General features: G+C 49.4%; 1 pseudogene; it reads right to left on the bottom strand.

The window, feature by feature from the left end:
• Positions 1–725: 725 nt before the first annotated feature.
• On the bottom strand, positions 726–6,551 carry LOC144160743 (uncharacterized; annotated as a pseudogene).
• Positions 6,552–19,835: the final 13,284 nt, after the last annotated feature.

Here is a 19,835-nt window from a genome sequence, read left to right as displayed (position 1 = left end):
ATAATTACGTTTTTGAAAACATTGTTCGCAATCTAAACTGGTAAAGCTCGATTGCAACTTTTTATGTACGTATTGGGAGTCCCGCAAATCACTGAAAGTGTCAACGTACTTGAGTTTTTTGCTTTTTTTAAATCATCACCAGTGTTTCGCGTTTATTGTCACTCTGACCTTTTCGTCTTCCGCCCGTCTTCATCTTGGCGCGGAGCGGTCGTTCATGATCGTTGCTCGGTTGTTCTTCACTGGTTCGGGAGCCCAGTCACCTAATAGAGGGCCTTGCCACCATAAACCAAGCTTCCTTACCTTATTCCCTCAAATGCTAAACGCTAACTTCGACGCCTCGACTTTGTTCTCGCTTCTTAAACTGATATTTGTTCGGATAAACGAATACGGCGATTGGCTTTCGCCGTGCTGTCTAAAGAAACTAGCTGGGTTAAAGACCCACCACGCAATGATCCCTCGATCATGATACCTCCTTTCCAGTGTGGTACCGGGGTCTTAGCGCCCGGCCGCGGCTCCCAAGAAAGACACCGAGTCCCCAGAAACCACACCTTTAGTCAGCTCTGACCCCAACCCGTCCGGAGACGTCTGGTCTTCTCCAAGCCCAGGCACGCACTGCCTCAGTCCCTCGTCACGCTCCAGCGCGCACCCGCTGCGCGTGCCCCGAACATCGTCTTTCTCCTCTTCTGCGCGCCGTTCCCACACTCTCCCCCCCTCCAAAAACAAAGTCAAGACTCGTCGGGCATGTCGATGACGTGGTCGGCCGGGAGAGGGTCGCGGAGGAGGTCCGGGCGGTGCTGAAGCAGCAGGGCAAAGGCAGCAGCGACTGAGTCTTCAGTTCGTGGTCCTGCGGAGGCCGACGCTGCAGCAATGGCGGCAGTCATGCAGTCACGGTGCAGAGCACCTGCCAGGTGCGTGGGCACATGGATTTGCGGCACCCGGCAGTAAGAGCAAAGGCGACGGAGCTCCTCTGCCGTATAGATCGATGGAGGTTCCTGGGGATGTCAGTCCGAGAGTAAACGGCCCCGGAAAGGCTCTGGGATGTCGGCTGCTGGATCCCCACGTTCAGGACGGGGCTGGAGTTCCCAGGGGAGGCGGGACACCCAGCCAACCGAGCGATCTGCCTCCACGCCCGTCCAAGTGGCCACGGTGCGAAGTGTTGGAGGGCGGTGACGTGGTGCCCGGGGAAGCCAGGGATGGAAACGGGCCTGTGCGTACGCAGAATGACCCCATTCCCGAGAGGGCCCAGGAAGATTGCGTGGTGGCGGGGGCATCTACGAGAGCGTGCAGAAGAACATACAAACAAAAAATATTGAAAGGGGACAAAAAAGAGGAAGCCAAGCTGGTACTACGGAACAGGTGAACCCCACAATAACCATAAAGGACTGATCAAGGCTTTACAGAAAAGACAGGTCAAGAATAAACAGAGGAGAAAAAAGAAAATGTGGATAGTAGAAGAAAAAAAAACTAATTCGGTTATTTCGCTAGCGCCCATACGCAACGCTAGGCGAAGGCGTCCTCTGAAAAGAGAAACATGATCAGTCCGCATGGTACCGTTTAAGGTCGGCTATATTAACGGGGCCTGCATGTTCACCTGTCCTGTTGTTGCGTAAAAGATACGTGATGGAAGACAGCTTCTCGCTTACGGTAAAAGGGCCCTCCCATGTAGGAGCTAGCGACGCGGAAAACTTGCGTGAAGCGTCGCTCAGCGGATGAGTGCGCCGGAGAACCATGTCGCCAACCGCAAGCTAAACATCTCGACGACCCCGGTTGTACTGCTCCGCCTGCTGGAGACGAGCAACATCAAGCTGCTCACGGGCAGCCTGTATCGCGTCACGCAGGCGCTGGCGGACGGCCACAGCATGAGGCGACAGACCAGAACCCGCGTCCGTTTCTGGAAGTGTCCTGTCGAGAGGAAATGGCATCTCCCGACCGTAATTCAGATAAGCCGGCGTAAACCCGGTTGAACGATTCACCGTGGTGGGAGTGGGAAATGCAATCTCAGGCAGCTTAGCATCCCAATCCTTGTGTTGCTCCGTATGAGCAATTAGCATCGCCTTGAGGTTGCGATTCACACCCTCAGTTATGTTTGTCTGAGGGTGATAGGTGGTCGTACGTTTGTGTTTCACGCCTACAGCTCGGCAGTTGTCCTCAAACAATTTGCTCGTAAATCACGTAGCATTATCCGTTATGAGCTGTGCGGGGAACCCAAAGCGCGAAAACACTTCCATTAGGCACCTCCATACATTCGGTGTATTGACGGTACGTAGCGGGAACAGCTCTACCCACTTCGTGAAATGGTCCGTCACCACAAACAAATAACAATTCCCACGCGGGCTGCGGGGGTAAGGGCCCATGATATCGCAAGCAACGATTTGCCAGGGGCTCTTACTCTCAACAGACTGCATCAACCCGGGCGGGCAACCGACTCGGGGTTTTGCTGTCTGACACACGTGACAGCTCCTGGCGTACCGCAGCACATCCTGCCTCATTCCCGGCCACGTGACAGTCCGACATAATTTCTCATAAGTTTTGCTGCCAGAGCTGTGTCCAGCCAGAGCCGAATCATGAAAGTAACGGATGAAAGCCCTCCGAAGCTTACGGGGTACAACAGCGCGGAATGGGGAATTAGCTTCTTCATCGTCCTGCGGGATATACCGTAGCAGGAGACCGTCTTCCGCCAACACATATGTATCAAACTCACCGCTGTTGCTGGTGGGAGCTGCGCCCTGTGCCCCGACGTGCTCAATGATCTTACGGCAGAGTCCGTCGGCACGTTGCGCCGCGAGAAGTTCTGCCCTGCTCACCAGCGTACCCCAGCGTGCGTCCGCATCCACTGCAGCCACCAGCGCCGGCGCTGCCGCGTCCGAGGATGGCGGCAGGGGCGCGCGCGATAGCGCGTCAGCGACTTGGTTCTGCGAACCCTTCCTGTGCTGGATAGTAAAATCGTAGCGCTGAAGCGCAAGCACCCAGCGCGCAAGACGACCAGCAGGGTTCTGCAAACGCTACAGCCACGTTAATGCCATGTGGTCTGTCTGAATGGTGAAAAAGGCACCGTCAAGATACATGTCAAATTTCTTTAGTGCAAACACAATTGCCAGACACTCACGTTCTGTGACCGTGTAATTGCGCTCAGCCGGAGTGAGCGTATGGCTAGCAAATGCGACCGGACGGAGAACGCCCTCAATCTCCTGCATCAGCACTGCGCCCAGTCCATAGTCGCTAGCATCGGTGTGCAGCACAAATTGTTTGTTAAGGTCCGGTATCCTTAACGCCGCTGTTGTCGCGATTGCGTGAGACAGTGCTTCAAAAGCTTGCTGTTCAGCCTCTGCCCATTGCCATTTCACGCCTTTCCGTAGTAGCTGGTTCAGCGGACGTGATAGCTCCGCACAATGAGGGATGAAGCTGCGGTAAAAGGCTATCATGCCCAAGAAGCGCTGCAAGCTCTTAACGTCACGCGGGCACGGATACTCTGTAATTGCTTTCAGTTTGGCATCGTTAGGACGAAGCTCTCCCTTGTCCACGACAAAGCCGAGCAATTCAACTTTGCTTGTCGCGAGTTGGACCTTTTTAGGATTGATGGTGAGGCCGGCGCGTTTCATGCGGTCAAGCACATCTCTGAGATGCACGAGATGCTCCTCAAAGGTGCGCGAAGAGGCGACGACGTCATCCATATAGGCCATCGCGTACTTATAACGTACATCGTCAAGGACGATGTCCATTAATCTTTGAAACGAGCTCGGGGAGTTCTTCAGCCCAAACGGCATGCGCACAAACTCGAAAAGACCCCTGTAGCATGTGAAGGCGGTTTTAGGAATATCATCAGGGTGCATTTCAATTTGCAAAAAGCCGCGTGAGTAATCTAGAGTGGTAAACACGCGGGCACCACCAAGCGAGGAAATGATACATTCTACAGCAGGAAAAGGATATGCGTCTCTTACAGTTACGTCGTTGGGACGACGGTAGTCCACGCAGAGACGCACACTGCCGTCTTTTTTTGGCGCCAACACGACTGGAGATGCATGGGCGCTCTGCGACGGCCGCACAACCCCCGTGTTCAGCATCTCGTCAAGGGCGACATCCAGTTTCGCCTTCTTCTGGATGCTGAGCGGCCGTGGATTGCAGCTCCAAGGAGGGGCGTCTGCCGTGTCAATGCGATGTTGAAGGACGGTTGTCCGCCCAGGGGCCTCCGTGAACATTTCGGCAAACGGCTCCAGCACATAGGCGAGCTGCTCCCTCTCATAGTCACTGCAAGGACACTCCTCAAGCAACTGCCTGATTCGCTCAGGCAACACCGATTTCGTTGCGACTGCGGCTGACCTTGGCACGGTACAGATATGCGTTGACGTCACAAAAGGTATCAGTTCTGCGTCATTGCCCAATCTGTAACCACCACCCGCCAAGTCAAGCAGGAGGCCCTCGCGAATAATGAAATCCCTGCCCAAAATCATGGGCACCGCCAAACCCGGGCAGTAGGTAAAGCGCTGCCGACACCTTCTGCTTCCGTAAGAAATGCGCAAGCGCACATCACCACGTGCTTGAACAACAGCACCATTGGCCACTTGCAAACGGGTGCTGCATTTGCGCAACTTGACACCACGTGCTCGGCAAAGTTCAAACACTGTATCGCCAATTAGCGACAAACTGCCGCCAGTGTCAATCAAGGCGTCAATGTCCGCTCCAACTACGTAAACAGAAACATGCGGTGCTATGGGCTGTGCCGGCGCTTCACCACGACAAGCCGAGGGTAAAAAAATTCCCCCCCTTTCCCCGAGGGGGAGAATGTGAAAGTGCGAATGCACGGTTGTCGGCCCGCTTGCGGCGCTTGCGCTCGGCCCCCGCAGCCCACCGCCTCGCCGCCTTCTCTTCCATCTCTTCCATCGGGTTTGTAGTATCACGTGTACACCACGCAGTTATCAAGCCGCTATAACGCCGCTGAGTCGCCAACGCACGCCGCTGACGTAGTTTGAATGCGTTAAAGATATAAGGCGCGTTACTAACACTGATATCAGCGTCGCGTCCGTGGCTTAGTCGGTAGAGCGTCGCGCTGCGGCCGCGAAGTCCTCGGATCGAAACCTGGCGCCGGATGCTGTTTTTTTTTATATAGAGAGGAGGACTGCGGACGGACGGCGCCGCCGGCGGTGGAAGGTTTGGGGTCGCTTATAAAGTGCATTCGCACTTAAAACACAAGTTTTCGCCGTTCGTCATATCCGGAGCCCATAGCGATGCTTTGGTGGCCATTAGCAACGCGGGCCGTACTTGTTTCCCTGATGGCTGTTGATATTTTGGCGACGAGCCATCACCTCAGGACACTCCCGACGGAAGTGTCCAGGCTGTCCACATCGGTAACAGCCGCCAGCTTGATTTCCATTGGGCACGTAGCCCCGCGACCCTCCCGTCTCGACGACCGGACGAGAAGGACCTCTGGAGTTCAGAGGATTTCGTTGCCGACCCCCAAGGGAGAGACTCGGGTCGGAGAGCGGTGAGCCTGCCAGTGAAGAGGGCCTGTTTTCCCAACGCAGGAACCCTGGCTCTAACCGCTGCGGGGAGTTCCCGCCGTGGGCTGCACCATCTAGTGGTCTTCCGCGCTCCAACTGCCTGTCGCCAAGGGCAGAAGGACCTCGTGCGCGGGGGGAATTCAAGCCCGCCGCTGCCGTACGCGGCTGTGGACTTCGCTGTGGCGAAGTCTCATAGGTGTCTCTCCATGCGCAAGCTGGCTCAAGTGCCTACCCTACTGGCGGAGGGGGTACATAACTCAGCTGTGATATCAGAGCGTCCTCGATTGCTCGAGCTGATCGCACGATCTCCTCCAAACTGGAGTAATCACGACCGTGCAGGAAAGTTCGGAAGCGCGGATGGCAACGCCGCAAGACGTGCTTTACCATTTCCGCGTCAGACGCACCCGGGAGAGCTCGCTTGAAGAGCTCCTGGATAGCTCGAATGTATTCGAGCAAGCCCTCGCGCGGGTGCTGCGTACGTGCCTCCAGCTCACGGCGGATGCGGTAGTCGTAGTCGGGAGGCAAGAACTCCTCGCGGAAGCGTGCCTCGAAGTCGGCCCAGGACGCGAACGGGGTCTGGAGGCGCCACCAACGACCAGCCGATGCCTCCAGGGCAACCGGCAGGACACGGGTCAACACGAACTCGTCTGAAGCACCCGACACCGTCTTGTAAACATTGAGATCGCTCAGGAAGTCCGCCACGGATTTGAAGTCGTCATAGCCCGTGAACCGTGGCACTGCGAGGCTCGGGTGGAATGCCGGCACGCGCTGCGGCGCCTCGAGGCTCGTGGGGGGCGCATGCCCGGAACCAGCGGGCCCCACCTGCAAATTCTCCAAGCGATTAACAAGATTCTCGCAGAGGCGTGCGATCGGGCCCAGGGTAGCGACGACCTCCGAGGCATCCGATCCAAAGCCAGCACCGTGAGGGTCGGCCGAGAGGCTCCGTCGAGCAGAAGGCGTGGCTGCACCCCGGCGAGGCCTACGCTCCATGATGGAATCCGGTGCACCACGAAACGAAAAAAAAGGCACACAGCGATTACCGCCGCCGCGCCATCACAAGGGAAATGCCACTGTTTGCGAGAAAAGCGGCACAAAAATCTCTAGAGAATTACCGGGGAATACCCCAGACACCAGCGACGCGAACAGCGAACGCTCTAGAACAAAGAGGAAGAAGACGACAATGTCTTTCCCGAGAACCAACGGCCGGCCCCACGTTCAGGGCGCCAAATGTGGTACCGGGGTCTTAGCGCCCGGCCGCAGCTCCCAAGAAAGACACCGAGTCCCCAGAAACCACACCTTTAGTCAGCTCTGACCCGAACCCGTCCGGAGACGTCTGATCTTCTCCAAGCCCGGGCACGCACTGCCTCAGTCCCTCGTCACGCTCCAGCGCGCACCCGCTGCGCGTGCCCCGAACAGCGTCTTTCTCCTCTTCTGCGCGCCGTTCCCACACCAGTCATAACGCGAAAGTAGAGACGATATAGAACCAGCAATTAGATTTACAACTTTTTACCGGTTTCCACAGCGACCAGATGGTGTAATGCTTAGACACGCATACCCGTGCGAGCTATTTTGTAATAGGATGATTATTTCAAAGTACTCGGCTATATATTCTACCAAAGTGACCTGCAACTGCCGAAGGTTATACAAACAACTGTTACCCTTTCACCCCCCTATGGTGCCAGATTATTGGGTCACCTTTACCTCACTTACCGGGCACCGAAAAAGAACGAATAACGTCGCCGTGAATCCCCTGGGAAAGCCTACACCCCTTAAATTGAAGTAGCCCAGGCCTTGTGTTGATGCACAAAGCCACAATAATGTAAGACAATCGGATGCGCAAAATAACATTTCAAACCTAAAATGTATGCTCTCTCCATGAAATGTCCCACTCGAATTTGTGATGTCATATGGACATGAGAATGTCTGAACAAGCTCAAATTTCAGGGCTTACAACTTCAGACGTCGGACGATCAACAGGATTATTGCGCGGGTAGCTTTCTGGGTTAGTGTGGCACGGGGCTTGAAAATATTCTCTGCGGCACCGAAACCCAGAAAGATACCCGCGCACAATGATTCTCCTGATCATAAGTAGAGATGTGCAAGGACTGGAATTCAACATTTCTAAAACCCAGTAACACAGCTAGATCGACGGCATGCATGACATGAATAAAGAGATATCATCAGTCAGGCTTGCTTCCCCATCAAAAGAAGACACGCAGTGAAATGTGGTGACTAGTGTGGTTCCTGTGCCCCATGCCTTACTGCAAGCTTAAGACACCAGTGCCATTTTTGTGATAATCTTCCATTCCCTCAAGAACGTTTTGCTTTTTGTTAAGGAACCGCTGCTCCTGACCCCACAAGATCCCTTGGTAACCACCATGCTATTCTTGCTCCTACACTTGTATCCAGTAACCTACCTTTCCTTACTGCTAAAAGCGCCAGAGAATGTGCGACAAGAATGTGCCACTTACATACACCAAGACCACAGCTCGCCCTATGACCACCATCATAGTCCTTGCGACCATGTAATTTATCCCTCACCTATCCATCAGGCGTCCGGTCGCATTTCACTGACACATCCAATCTTCCGCCATCCTCAAGTCATATGAGACGTTCTTCTGCTTCACCATGGCGTCGCTCCTGGGATCTTTCGCCTTACACCCATACCTTCGACCACAGCCTGCAACACTGGAGTAGTTTAAAAAAATACTATGTCATGTAAGCATTCAAAAAGTTTTCTTAAAAGTGCTCCAAAAGACCTCAATAAAACAGGTATATTTGAAAGCGCTGCTAGCATCTCCATTGTTTATAAAGCCTTGTGCTTGTGCAACGTCGCAACACCTTGTACTGGTCAGCCTCTGCGTGGTGGTAACGACGTGACAGCAAGACCTACCGGACATTGCACCGTACCTGTTTTCCTCAGGGCATTCCTTGTGATATCTGCGGTGGTTTCCTTTCACTAACCTTTTATTCCCTTCCATGATACATACGTTGCCAAGATGTCAGAAACCCCACGGGTGCTATTGGTGGCAACAGTTTTTTTTGTACGGTCGCCAGGTGATGCAATCTGAGCATGAGATTCGTCTAGGGATATTGTTGCTGGATTCGTGGCAGTTGTGACAGCTGAGAATTTTGCGAACGGCAATTGTATTTCTGCTCTCCCTAGTTCGCGTTTTATGCAGCTGGGCCGTGTCAGCCACTTTAAACAGTACAACTGAGCCAGTGCTTCAGGCGCCAGTGTCGCTACTAAGCGAAAGCGTTAACCTTTGCCAATTTACGTATATTGTTCCTCTGACAGAACTATATACATGCGAATTCAAGTATTCAGTCTCAAAATAAACCACTACTATCAACACAAAACTTAGCACAGATCAGAGAAATGTGCTACAGGACAAGTTCACAACAGAGAAAAGATTCTTTGATGGCCATTTTAGTTCTTAGACAGCAGCAGCCGTATCCCAAATAGCAAGACATTGTTCTTGTATTTGTTCCACGCTGCTTGTGCCGTGTATGTTCGTGAAAACCAAAGCAATACAAGGAATGTTTGATGAAACCCTTAAGGGAAACTTTGTTCTAATGTAATGAAGCAACCGTTTTCATGCCCCTTGTTCTCATGAGATAAATACCTAAATCCAGCTTACAGACCGGTGGAAGCCACAGTGGAGCTGTTTTTACCTCACTAAGCTAAACCAGACGAGCGTCATATCAATCACCTGGAACAATTTACCTTCTGTACGTGTTTTACGCTCCTCCGGGGAAGGCAGAATCCAGCGCAAGGTATTAATACAATGGCTTCATTTTTACAGTACCCTCTTCAGTCTTCGCATACTGCATCGCCGGCGGCCAAAAGTTCTTGGTTGAGTGCTCTCAAACTGTTAAAAACCTGGACCATTTTTTCTTCCTCTTGACATATAGCCTTGTCAGCTGACAGTGCTGCGTCGTCTGATAAGCGCCAGCACTTCTGGCTTCCAGGTATTGTTTTGGTCGCCCCATCCCCGATTTGGGCGGCAGACGTTTTTATAGCATTACACTACCGTTGCCGCACGATCTTGTGGTTTTCTGAGCGCAGGAGGTTGCCTCTAGCTCTGTGGAGCGATAGATGACAGCAGGAGACAAGAGTTATTTTGTCGGCGATGCTGTTTGCGGAAACGGTGACTGGCACGCTCCCTCGCGATTTCTTCTTCGGTTTTTCTGAGCTCCTCAAGTTCCGAAAGATCATGCGCTATCCTGGATGACTGTTGGTGCTCTTTGGTATTTTCTTAGTACATTTTGTGTTTATGAACAGCGCATCCAAGAGCTCAAACAGCTCTGCTGTAAATGACTATTATGTGCAATTTTGCGTAAATTACCAAGTGCTGAACAAAATCGCCTGAAGAGACGCATACACCATGCTGTATTGATGGCACAATCGGCACTTTACGAGATGAATTTTTTTCAAAGGTAGAGCTGGCACCCAAAAACAATCACCCCAGATGGCTGAAGTAGAAAGATGACATTTTCTAAGTCTCTTGGCCTCTATGAATTTTAGGTGATGCCACTATGTTTATCCAGCGCACATCAAAAGCAAAAAGTCATAATGTGTCTATGTTATTTTGACAATAATTTTTCTCTTTGGTTTTCAAGAGGATCAAGGCATCTACATGAAGTAATGCTACGTAAAGGCAAATACGGTCTTCCTATCAAATACTTGTTTGCAAAATCGGGGGCATTTTTCAACTTCTGATGCATAACCTCACCAAACCCCCCGTTCCCAACAGCACGAGTGCCTTTTTTACGTGGCTCATATAACAAAACACGCATATCGTCTTTGCGTCACTTGGCAGTGAAGCCAGCAAACAGATTTGTCGCCTCATAGTATTATTTAAACTTTTTATAGCGGCCCTGGAAAATGTCTACGATTCAGTGGTGGCACGTTTCCTGTTTGCTGAGCAGGGTGTGGCTACACCATCTCATGCATCTCTAAAAATGGAGACTACGTCTGCATTTGTAAGTGGCTCTTATAACAGAACACTCATTTCATTTATGTTTGAGTTGGCAGCAAAAGCAAGAACAGAGCCGTCAGCTCAGAATCTTCTGAATTTAAAGATTGTAGGGCTGCCATGTAAATTGCCTACAACTCAGCGGTGCCAAGCTTGGTGCTTCCTCACCTGAGTGCATCCTTCATGTCTTATGCATTTCCTCACCTTACCGCTATCCGCATGACCACGTGTGCCTTTTTCGTTCAAGTTGCTCCTCACCGGAAGACTCGGTTCACCCTTCCGTCACTGTACAGAAAAAGAAGGGAACGTAGCGGTTGCCTCAGAGTCGTCTTATTTCAAAGGTTTGAGGGCTGGCGTGTAAATCTTCTACAATTTTTTGGTTTTAGGTTTCCTCCTTGCAAACGAGGGTGCAAGTCCACAATCTGTTGCATCGCCTCTCCACACTCCCTGTTCTCAGAACTCCTGTAATGAAACACTGAGTTCGTGTTGCGTCACTTGGCAGCGAAAGCCGCGAACAGAGTGCTCGCCTCAGAATCCTGATTTGAAAGTTCTCAGGGCTGCCTTAAATATTGGTTACAATTGAGTGGTGTTATGTTTCTCGATTGCCGACACGGGTGTACCTCTACCATCTGCTACTTGGACTCACTATAAATTCTGTTCCCTGGGACAGTTACAGCTTTTTTCCAGTCTTTTCTCTAAAAAACGCTGCTAGTCTTTGTGGTACTTGGCACCGGGGCATATAAGAGATTAGGCGCCCGACAATCTTTTTAATTTGTGTAGAGTTTGTGTACACTTTTGCGTACAGTTGAGCGGTACTAAGTTTCCTGCTGGGCGAATCGGGTACAGCTTGTAGGCGCACAAACGCAATGCACACGCGCGTTGTCGGGGGCTATGGCGGTCGCTATCACCGACTCCCCTCACCCCGTGCATGGGGTATAAATGTTTCTAGCGCGAGGAAAGGGGTGGCAGGCGGTTCGGCGCGACCACGTAGACAGACTGGACACTTGCCACAGCTCGAGGGAGATGTATAATATCGTTTGGTTCCTTGCCAATTAAGGTGTCGTTTTGTGCACTGCCGTGCATGCCAGCAAGGCACGGATTCCGATATTCTTCAAGACTTTATTCTTCTCTTTGTCGCACTTGCTGTCCCAAGGGCCACACCCGCCATTTCATTGAAGTGGCTGCTACGACAGAACAGTAACTTCGTCTTTTTGCCAGTACGCAACGAACCCAGCTAAAACAACCGTCGACTCGCTGTGTTATTTGAGAGGGTTGAGGTGCGCACTGGATGTGGGACGCAATTAAGCAGAATTACGGTTCGTGCTTTGCAGCACGGGAGCATCTTCCATGTCTGCTACTGGGATTTGCCAATATCCTGTTCCAAAGACGCCGCTTGCATTTTCTCTTCAAGTGGCTGCTTTAATAAAAAAAATCACGTGACCTTTGCCTGTCTTGGCAGCGAAGACATTGCATACAGTGCGCAACTCAGAGACTTCTTTTTTCAAAAATTTGAAGGATGCGCCGAAAATTATCTACAATTGACCGGTCGTGTCTTTCCTGCTTGCTGATGTGGGTACATCGGCACCATCTGATGCATCGCCTTGACATACCTCCTTTTCCAGGGCCACATTTCGCTTTTTTTATTCAAGTGGCTCCTATATTACAACAATCAGTTCTGCGTCACTTGGGGCGAAGGCACCATTACCTGGATGTCGCCTCACTTTCCTGTTTGAAAGGTTGGCGCGCTGCCACGGATATTGTCTCTGATCCCCGGAACACATGTGCACCTAAAGAGTAACTTTTGATAGCACACTCAGTTCGTCTTTGCGTCACTTGAGCAATGGCAGCGAACCGGGTGGCCGCTTCAGAAGCTTTGTATTTGAAAGGTTTCAAGGGTTGCACTGCAAATGGTCGAAAATACAGCAGTAATAAAATTCCTGCTTCCAAACTTAGGTACACCTGCAGCTTCTGCGGCTTCGCCTCGCGTTACTCCTTGTTCTCAGTAAGAGGTGTGCCTTTTTTTGGTGCTACTATATTAGAACACTCGGTTCGTTTTTTTTTCACTTGGCGAAAAAGAAAGCGAAAAGGCTAGTCGCCTCCCAGTCTCATTTAGCGGTTTGAGGGCTGCCGCGAAAATTCCCTACAATTCAGCAGCCAGATTCATCTTTTCCGATTATTCATACTACACAAGCGTAACACATCTTCAACGTAAAGCTAAATTGCCAAGTCTCAAAACACAATGTACAGTCGCACAATTTTGTTTCTTCCACAAATTCTACAACTCGTTATCATGCAAAAGCCTCCGCATAAAAACTGCTTACCACCTATGGAATCGCCTCAACCACTCTAAAGCAGTATACCCACCTAGCGCATGCACGACAGCCTATCTAAATTCATTTCCCATTTGACAGCCATCGAATGGAACAGCCTTTATGAAAGTGTCGTCACACCAACAAACCCGGCGCAGTTCAAAGCTGCCATAGAAAAACTTTTGAACTAATTATTTTTGTGTCATGTATGTGATAATCTTTAGTGGTGTTATCTACTTTGTTGGTTGGCGTTGTACGCTTTTTATGAAGATAGCGTGCTTGAATCCCGCTGTATTCTTGATGCGCCTGTTCGGTTGTATTTTTTTCTGTTGTTTGTTTTTCGGTTGTTGTGTAATTTTCGTGCTTCCCCAGCCCTCATGTAAAATCCCACCCATTGGGGTCTTTGAGTTATCTGTAAAAGTAAAATAAATAATGTTTCCTGCTGGCTGAATTGGGTGAATCTGCATCATCTGATGCATCGCGTTACCATGCCCCCGGTTCTTAGTCTTGTGAGTGCCTTTCTTGAGTGGCTCCTTTAACGGAACAAGTAGTTCTTCCTTTCATCACTTAGCAGCGAAGGCAGCAAACAGAGTTGTTGCCTCAGAGTATTGCATTTGGAAAAGTTTGAAGGCTGCACTGCAAATCGGTAACAAGTCAGCGGTGCGGGGCTTTCGGCTTTTCGGCTCGATTGCATCTCCACCACCTGATTCATCACCTTGCCGTACCTGGTGCTGCAATGACTAGGATTCTTTTTTTATTAAAGTTGCACTGATAATGGAGCCCAAAATTTCTCTTTGGGATAATTGGCAGTGAGGACAAAAGTCCGCGTGGTCACCTGTGTCTTGTTTTTTAAGAGGTTTGAAGGCTGCTTTAAAATTGTCTAAAATGAGCAGTATTAGCTGCTTGCTATTTCGGGGCATCTGCTACGTCTGATGCATCTCCTCGCTGTGCCCCCGGCTTACTTAGGTACGTGTGGCTTTTTCTTGGTTCTTATAATGCATCACTCTCTTGGTCTTTGTGTCACTTCGCAAACAAGGCAGGAAAAAAGTGATCGCCTCACAGCCTCCCTCCTTATTTGATAGGTTTAAATGCTGCCTGGGAAGTTGTCTACAATTCGGCAATGTAATGTTCCTCAAGAGACTGAAATGCTGGGCTTGTTGGTTCATAATATTGCAAAAAAGGAAACCAGCGGCAAGAACACGCAGGACAAGAGAAGAAGGGACACAAACACAACGCTGGACTACCAACTGATTTAATCGGGAAAAAACGATACACGTATATGCAAAACCACGCGCACGCGCACACCTTGACATCATGAAGAAACAACTTTATACAGCTAGGAAGTGAAATTATTTATCTGTTAGAACCACCGAAGTAACGCTGACACATGTCTTCTTGTTTTTTTTTTATTGGTCAAACGGGCGGGTGCTTTAATGAAAGATTGAGGCAGCACCGAGCAACTTTGAGTTCGGGCACGGGTAGCAATTTAGCTTTACATACAAAAAGCTGCCAGGATTGTGTTCCAAAATTTCACCATGCCGTAACTGTGGGGAGGGGCAAATCAAGACGTGAGCGTGATATACTTGAGGCGTTTTTTATAAGAAAAAACAAGAAGACGTGTGTCAGCGTTCCTTCGGTGGTTCTAACAGATAAAGAATTTCAATTGCTAGCTGTATAAAGTTGTATCTTCACGCTTTCAAGGTGTGCGCGTGCGCGTGGTTTTGCATATAAGTGTATCGTTTTTTTCTCGATTAAATCAGTTGGTAGTCCAGCGTTGTGTTTGTGTCCCTCCTTCTCTTGTCCTGCGTGTTCTTGCCGCTGGTTTTCTTTTTTGTAATGTTTCCTCCTTGCAACCTCACTGTGTCGGCACCATATGATCTGTACACCCACCACAGCCCCTGCTCCCGGGCGCACAAATGCCCTTTTAAGAGGCTCTTTTACCAGAACAATCAGTTCGTCTTAGCGTCACAGGAAGCAAACAGAGCCATGCCTTGGGCTTTTATATAAAATATTTGTGGTCTGCCCTGGAAATGGTTCACAATTCTGCAGTGTTAACAATGCTTTTTGAGCATTCGGGTGCTTCTCAAAACATCTTTTGCATCGTTCGAAAAACCGCCATTTTATGTACCACGTACGCCTAGTTTTACAAGTTGCTTCTATTGCAGAACACTCGGCCCGTCTTTGTGTTATTTAATAGCGGGAGCAACAAACAAGCGATTGTCATGAAGATTTCAGGACTGCCCTGAAAATTGTCTGCAATTTGGCAGTGGTACGTTTTCTGCTTGCCGACTGGGGTGTATCTTCACCATCTCATACATTGCCTTGTCATACTGGTCGGCGCAGGACTACTTTTACAAGTTTCTCCTCCCACAAAACACTCAATTCTTCTTTGCTTCACCTGGCATCGAAGGCAGCAGATACAGCGGCCACTTCAGAGTTGTTTTTTTAAGGATAGCGCGGTGCCCTAGAATTTTTCAAAAATTTATTGGTGTTACCTGTTTGCCAATTAAGGTGTGTCTTCACAATCTGATGCAATGCCGCACCATACCTTTTGTACCCAAGACTACGAGGACCTTTTTTTAGTGTCTACTAACGGGAACGCCCAGTACGACTTTGTATTATGCGGCGAAAAACAAACAGGGAAGGTGCCTAACATTCTTATTTGAAAGCTTTGACGGCTGCTTTGAAATTTTTACAATTTGGTGAATTTAGTTTACCTGAATGCTGACTAGGACGCAACTGCAACATCGGTTGCATTGCCTCTCCATTGCCCCTATTTCTCAGGACCACGTGTGCCTTTATTGTATTGCAGTCTATAATAGAACGCTCATTTCGTCTTCAGTCTAGTGGTAGCAAAGCCAGCCAGGAGAGCAGGCGCCTCAGTACATTGGTTTGAAAAGCTTGAGGGCTGCCCTGGATGTTGTCTACAATTGATTGGAGTAGAGTTATTGTTTGACACCCGTGTTCAAATAAACCATTCGCGACTTGGCCTCACCAAGATTTTCGTTCTCTGGGCTAATTTAAACTGCTTATTTGAGGTGAATCCTATGCGAAAACACGAACCCAATCTTTGTGTTACTTTGCAAAGGAAGCGGCGAAAAGACCAGACACTTCACTGTGTTCTTCTTTGAAACGATTGAGAGCTGCCCTAGAAATCGTCTACAGTTCAGCATTGGCAACTTTTAGTTACTCGCTTGGGTGCGTCGGGTGCATAAGATGCATCACCTCGCCATAACCCTTGTTTCCATTACCCCTCTGGCCTTTTTATTAAAGCAGTTCCTACAGCAGAACACTGTCTGCGTCATATGGCAGCCTCGTCTGCACACCAGATAATCGCCTCACAGGCTTCTTATTTGAGAGATTTGAGGCCTGCTCATAAAATCGCCTTCGGTTCAGCAGAGTTACGTTTCTGCCTGCCGACTCGGGAGCATCTGCAGCTTCTCGTGCGTCACATCACCACACCCCTTATTTCCAGGATCACGTGCGCTTTGTGTGGTGGGTATTAACTTGGAACACTCCGTTCACCTTTGCACCACTTTGCCGAAAAGGCAGCGGAAGTTGTGGTCGCCATACACCTTTCTTTTTGAAAAGTTTGATGGCACCCTGAAATGCTTCTAAAATTCATCAGTGGTAAGTTTCCTGCTTGTCAATTCGGGAATATTGGCACGCTCTCTTCCATCGCCTTGCCATAACCTCGGTTCTCAGGACAAAGTGCCGTATATTTCTTCCACCGGATATTAAAAATCACTCTAAGTTTGCTTTGTGCGACGTGGCAGTAAAGAATTGGAACAGAGTGGTCGCCTCACATTCAAAATATTTGAAAGGTTTGATACCTGCCCTATAAATTGTCTACATTACAACTGGTTAATGTTTCTGCTTGACGAATTGTCAATTAAGCTGCTCCTAAACGGAACATAATTTTGTCTTTGTCACTTGGTAAGAAACGAAGCAAAAATAGCGGCCACCTCACAGTCTCTTTTTTGATAGGTTTAAGGGCTGCCCAACTACCAAGAGTTTCAGAGGCAATGCTTCCAACTTGCCGTCTTGGTTGCATCTGCACAACGTGATGCATTCCCTCCCCATCCACCGTTCACAGGAGCATGTGGGACTTTTTTTTAAGTCGCTCCTATAGCAGACCACTCACTTCGGCCTTGCGTCACTAGATGGGGAAGGCACCAAACTCAGTGGGCGCCTCTCAGCTTTCTCATTTGAATTATCTGAAGGCTGCCCTGAAAATTGTCTACAATTCAGTGGTCTAATGTTTTCACTTGCTGAATTGTCTGCATGTGCCACATTTGGTACTTGGCCTCGCCAAAAACTGTGTTCCCTGGCCGGTTAGGGTTCTCTATTTCAAGTAAATTCTACAGTAAATCTCGTTATTTGAACTCATAAAATTTGAACTCTTGCCCTTGTCAAGAAACAGTCCTGTTTATTTCAATGCTGGAAAACTCCCGATAATGTAAACGCGTCCGTATCCAGAACAGTTATTCCAAACTTGGGTGACCTAGTTTCCATCACTCCTCACTAAAAAACTCGGCAGAAAGGTATGAGAAATGGGTTGACATCCCAAACCAAAGCAAATTCACAAGAGATACAGAACAAGGAAACAGAAAAACCACAGTGTAGGACGCACGATACGCTGCTGCGGCAGCCTGTTTCGCTTTCAGTTCGCCTATTTTGAGCTCGATGAACATTATTTAGGAAATCACCTGCAGAAACGTGTTGTAGCCCTCATTCGCAGGAAAAATTCCACAGGTGGCTTCTTTATGTTCTGCCCGCGGAGTGTGGCGCGATTTGCATGCATTATAGCGCCCAAGCGCTAATTTGAACTCCACTGAATTCGAACAAGCCTTCAAGTTCGAAGTAACAAGCTTTTACGGTATAAAAAAAACTCAGCAAGATTTTGTTGTACTTGGAAGGAGAGCCAGCGAGGACCGAAATCGCCTCACAGCCGTTTTATTTGAGAGGTTTGGGAGATGCCCGGCTAATATTTAGAGTTCAGCACTAGTAAGTTTGTGAATTGCTCACTAGGGTACATCTGCAAAATTTGTAGCATCGCCTAGCCATAGCCTCTGTTCCCAGGACAATGTGGGCCATTTTATTCAAGTGGCTCCTATAACAGAACAGTCTGTTTTTGTGTCTGTTAGAAATGAAGGCAGCAGCCAGCAGACGCTAGACCATTTTTTTATTTGTAGTGTGGGAGTGTTGTCCTGCAAAGTGGGTTATAAAACGCTATAGATAAATTCTCAACTCATCGTTTCGCTAGTTCGCACCTTAGTGGTCAAAGAGAGCCGTCGCTTCGCAGTCCTCTATTTCATAGGTTATAGGGCTGCATTGGAAGTTACCTACAATTCACTGATGATAAGTGTGCTTCTTGCTATCTCGAGAGCATTCACCATTTTATGTATCGCCCCACCATACTTTGTGTTCCCGGGACAACGTGTTTTTTTTTAAATCATTCTTCATTGCAACGCTCAGGTTTATTTTTGCAGCATTTTGCAGCGAGTGCAGGAATCAGTGGATGCCTCAGAGTCTTCTTATATTAGAGGTTTGAAGACTGATCCGGAAATTGTGTAAACGTCAGTGATAGTAAGTCTCCAGATTATCATCCTGCGTGCATTGGCATTATGTGATTCCTCCCTCGCCATACCCCATGTTCAAAGGGCCCTGTAGGCTTCTTTATTCTAGCAGGTCCTATAATAGACAACACGGTTCGGCTTTGCGTCACTTGACAGCAAAGGATGCGAACATAGCATTCACCTGTCTAATTTGAAAATTTTAATCGCTTCCATTAAAATCGTTCGCCATTCGATGGTGTTCACTTGTTTCTGGCCGACTTCGGCGAACCTGCACAATTTGCTAATTTGCCTCATAAAAAATTCGGTTCTATTTGACACAGTAGGCGTTTTTTAAATGCGGATTCTTTCAAAACACGCTAAAATGGATTTGTGTTAGTTCATAGCAGAACCAGGGAACAGACTGCTCGCCTCCTCAAGGGCTGCCCACAACATTGTCTGCAATAGAGGGGTCACGCCTCGTGTTTTCTGATTTGAGTGCGTTCGTACAAGTGGATGCCTTGCCTTGCCTACCCTAATACTAGTACCACGTTGGCCGATTTATTCAAGTAGCTCCTATAACAGGACACTCAGTGCTTCCTTGCGGAATGTTGCAGTGAAGCCAGAAAACGGCGCGGTCGTATCAAAGTCCTCTTATTTGAAGTCTTGAGGGCTGCGCCTGACAATACTCCCTGTTCGCAAGACCACGTTTGCCTTTTGAAAAAGTTTCTTCTAAAACGGAGCACAAAGTTCGTTTCTCCATCACTTGGCGGTAAATGCAGCGGACAGAGCAGTGATCGCTCTCCTGTTATGCGACAAGGTTGAGGGAAGCCCTGAAAGTTTTCTACATTTCAGCTGTGGAGTTACGTTCTTGTCGCCTCTGGTACATCTGCGCCATCTGATGTATCGCCTCGCCAGTCATTTGTTCCCAGGAGCACGTGTACCTTTATTATTCAAGTGCCCCGGATAACACAACACACAGTTTGATTTTGCTTAACTTGGAAGCAAAAACAGCCTACCGAGCGACCCTCAGAGTCTTCCTATGAGAAAGTTTGAGATACTTTCGGGGAATTTTTGTACAATTCAGCGGTGATGTTTTTTGCTTACTGACTCTGGTGCACGTGCATCAACTGATTCATTGCATCACCGCACAGCCTTGGTTTCATGACCACTTGTGATTTTTTAAGTGCGAATGCACTTTATAAGCGACCCCAAACCTTCCACCGCCGGCGGCGGCGGCGGCGGCGGCGTCCGCAGTCCTCCTCTCCCTAGCAACGGCGTGGAGCGGAGAGGAGCGTCGGTAGCAACGGCGCGGTGACGTCACTTCACCACGTGACCGCGCTCGCTCCGCCTCCTCGCCGTGGCTGCGCGGGTGCGCGCCGCTCCCCGCACCGCTCCTCGCGCCGTGACGTCATGGTATGACGTCACAGCGCGCCTCCTCTCCCCAGCAGCTGCCGCGCGCCTCTCTCTCCACCGTGACGTCACACTCTCTCCTCT

The sequence above is a fragment of the Haemaphysalis longicornis genome, unplaced genomic scaffold (genome assembly GCF_048455015.1).
Source record: "Haemaphysalis longicornis isolate Haplotype H1 unplaced genomic scaffold, Haemaphysalis longicornis Haplotype H1 scaffold_11, whole genome shotgun sequence".
Classification (NCBI taxonomy): Eukaryota; Metazoa; Arthropoda; class Arachnida; order Ixodida; family Ixodidae; genus Haemaphysalis; species Haemaphysalis longicornis.
This window is presented reverse-complemented; position numbering and strand designations above follow the sequence as displayed.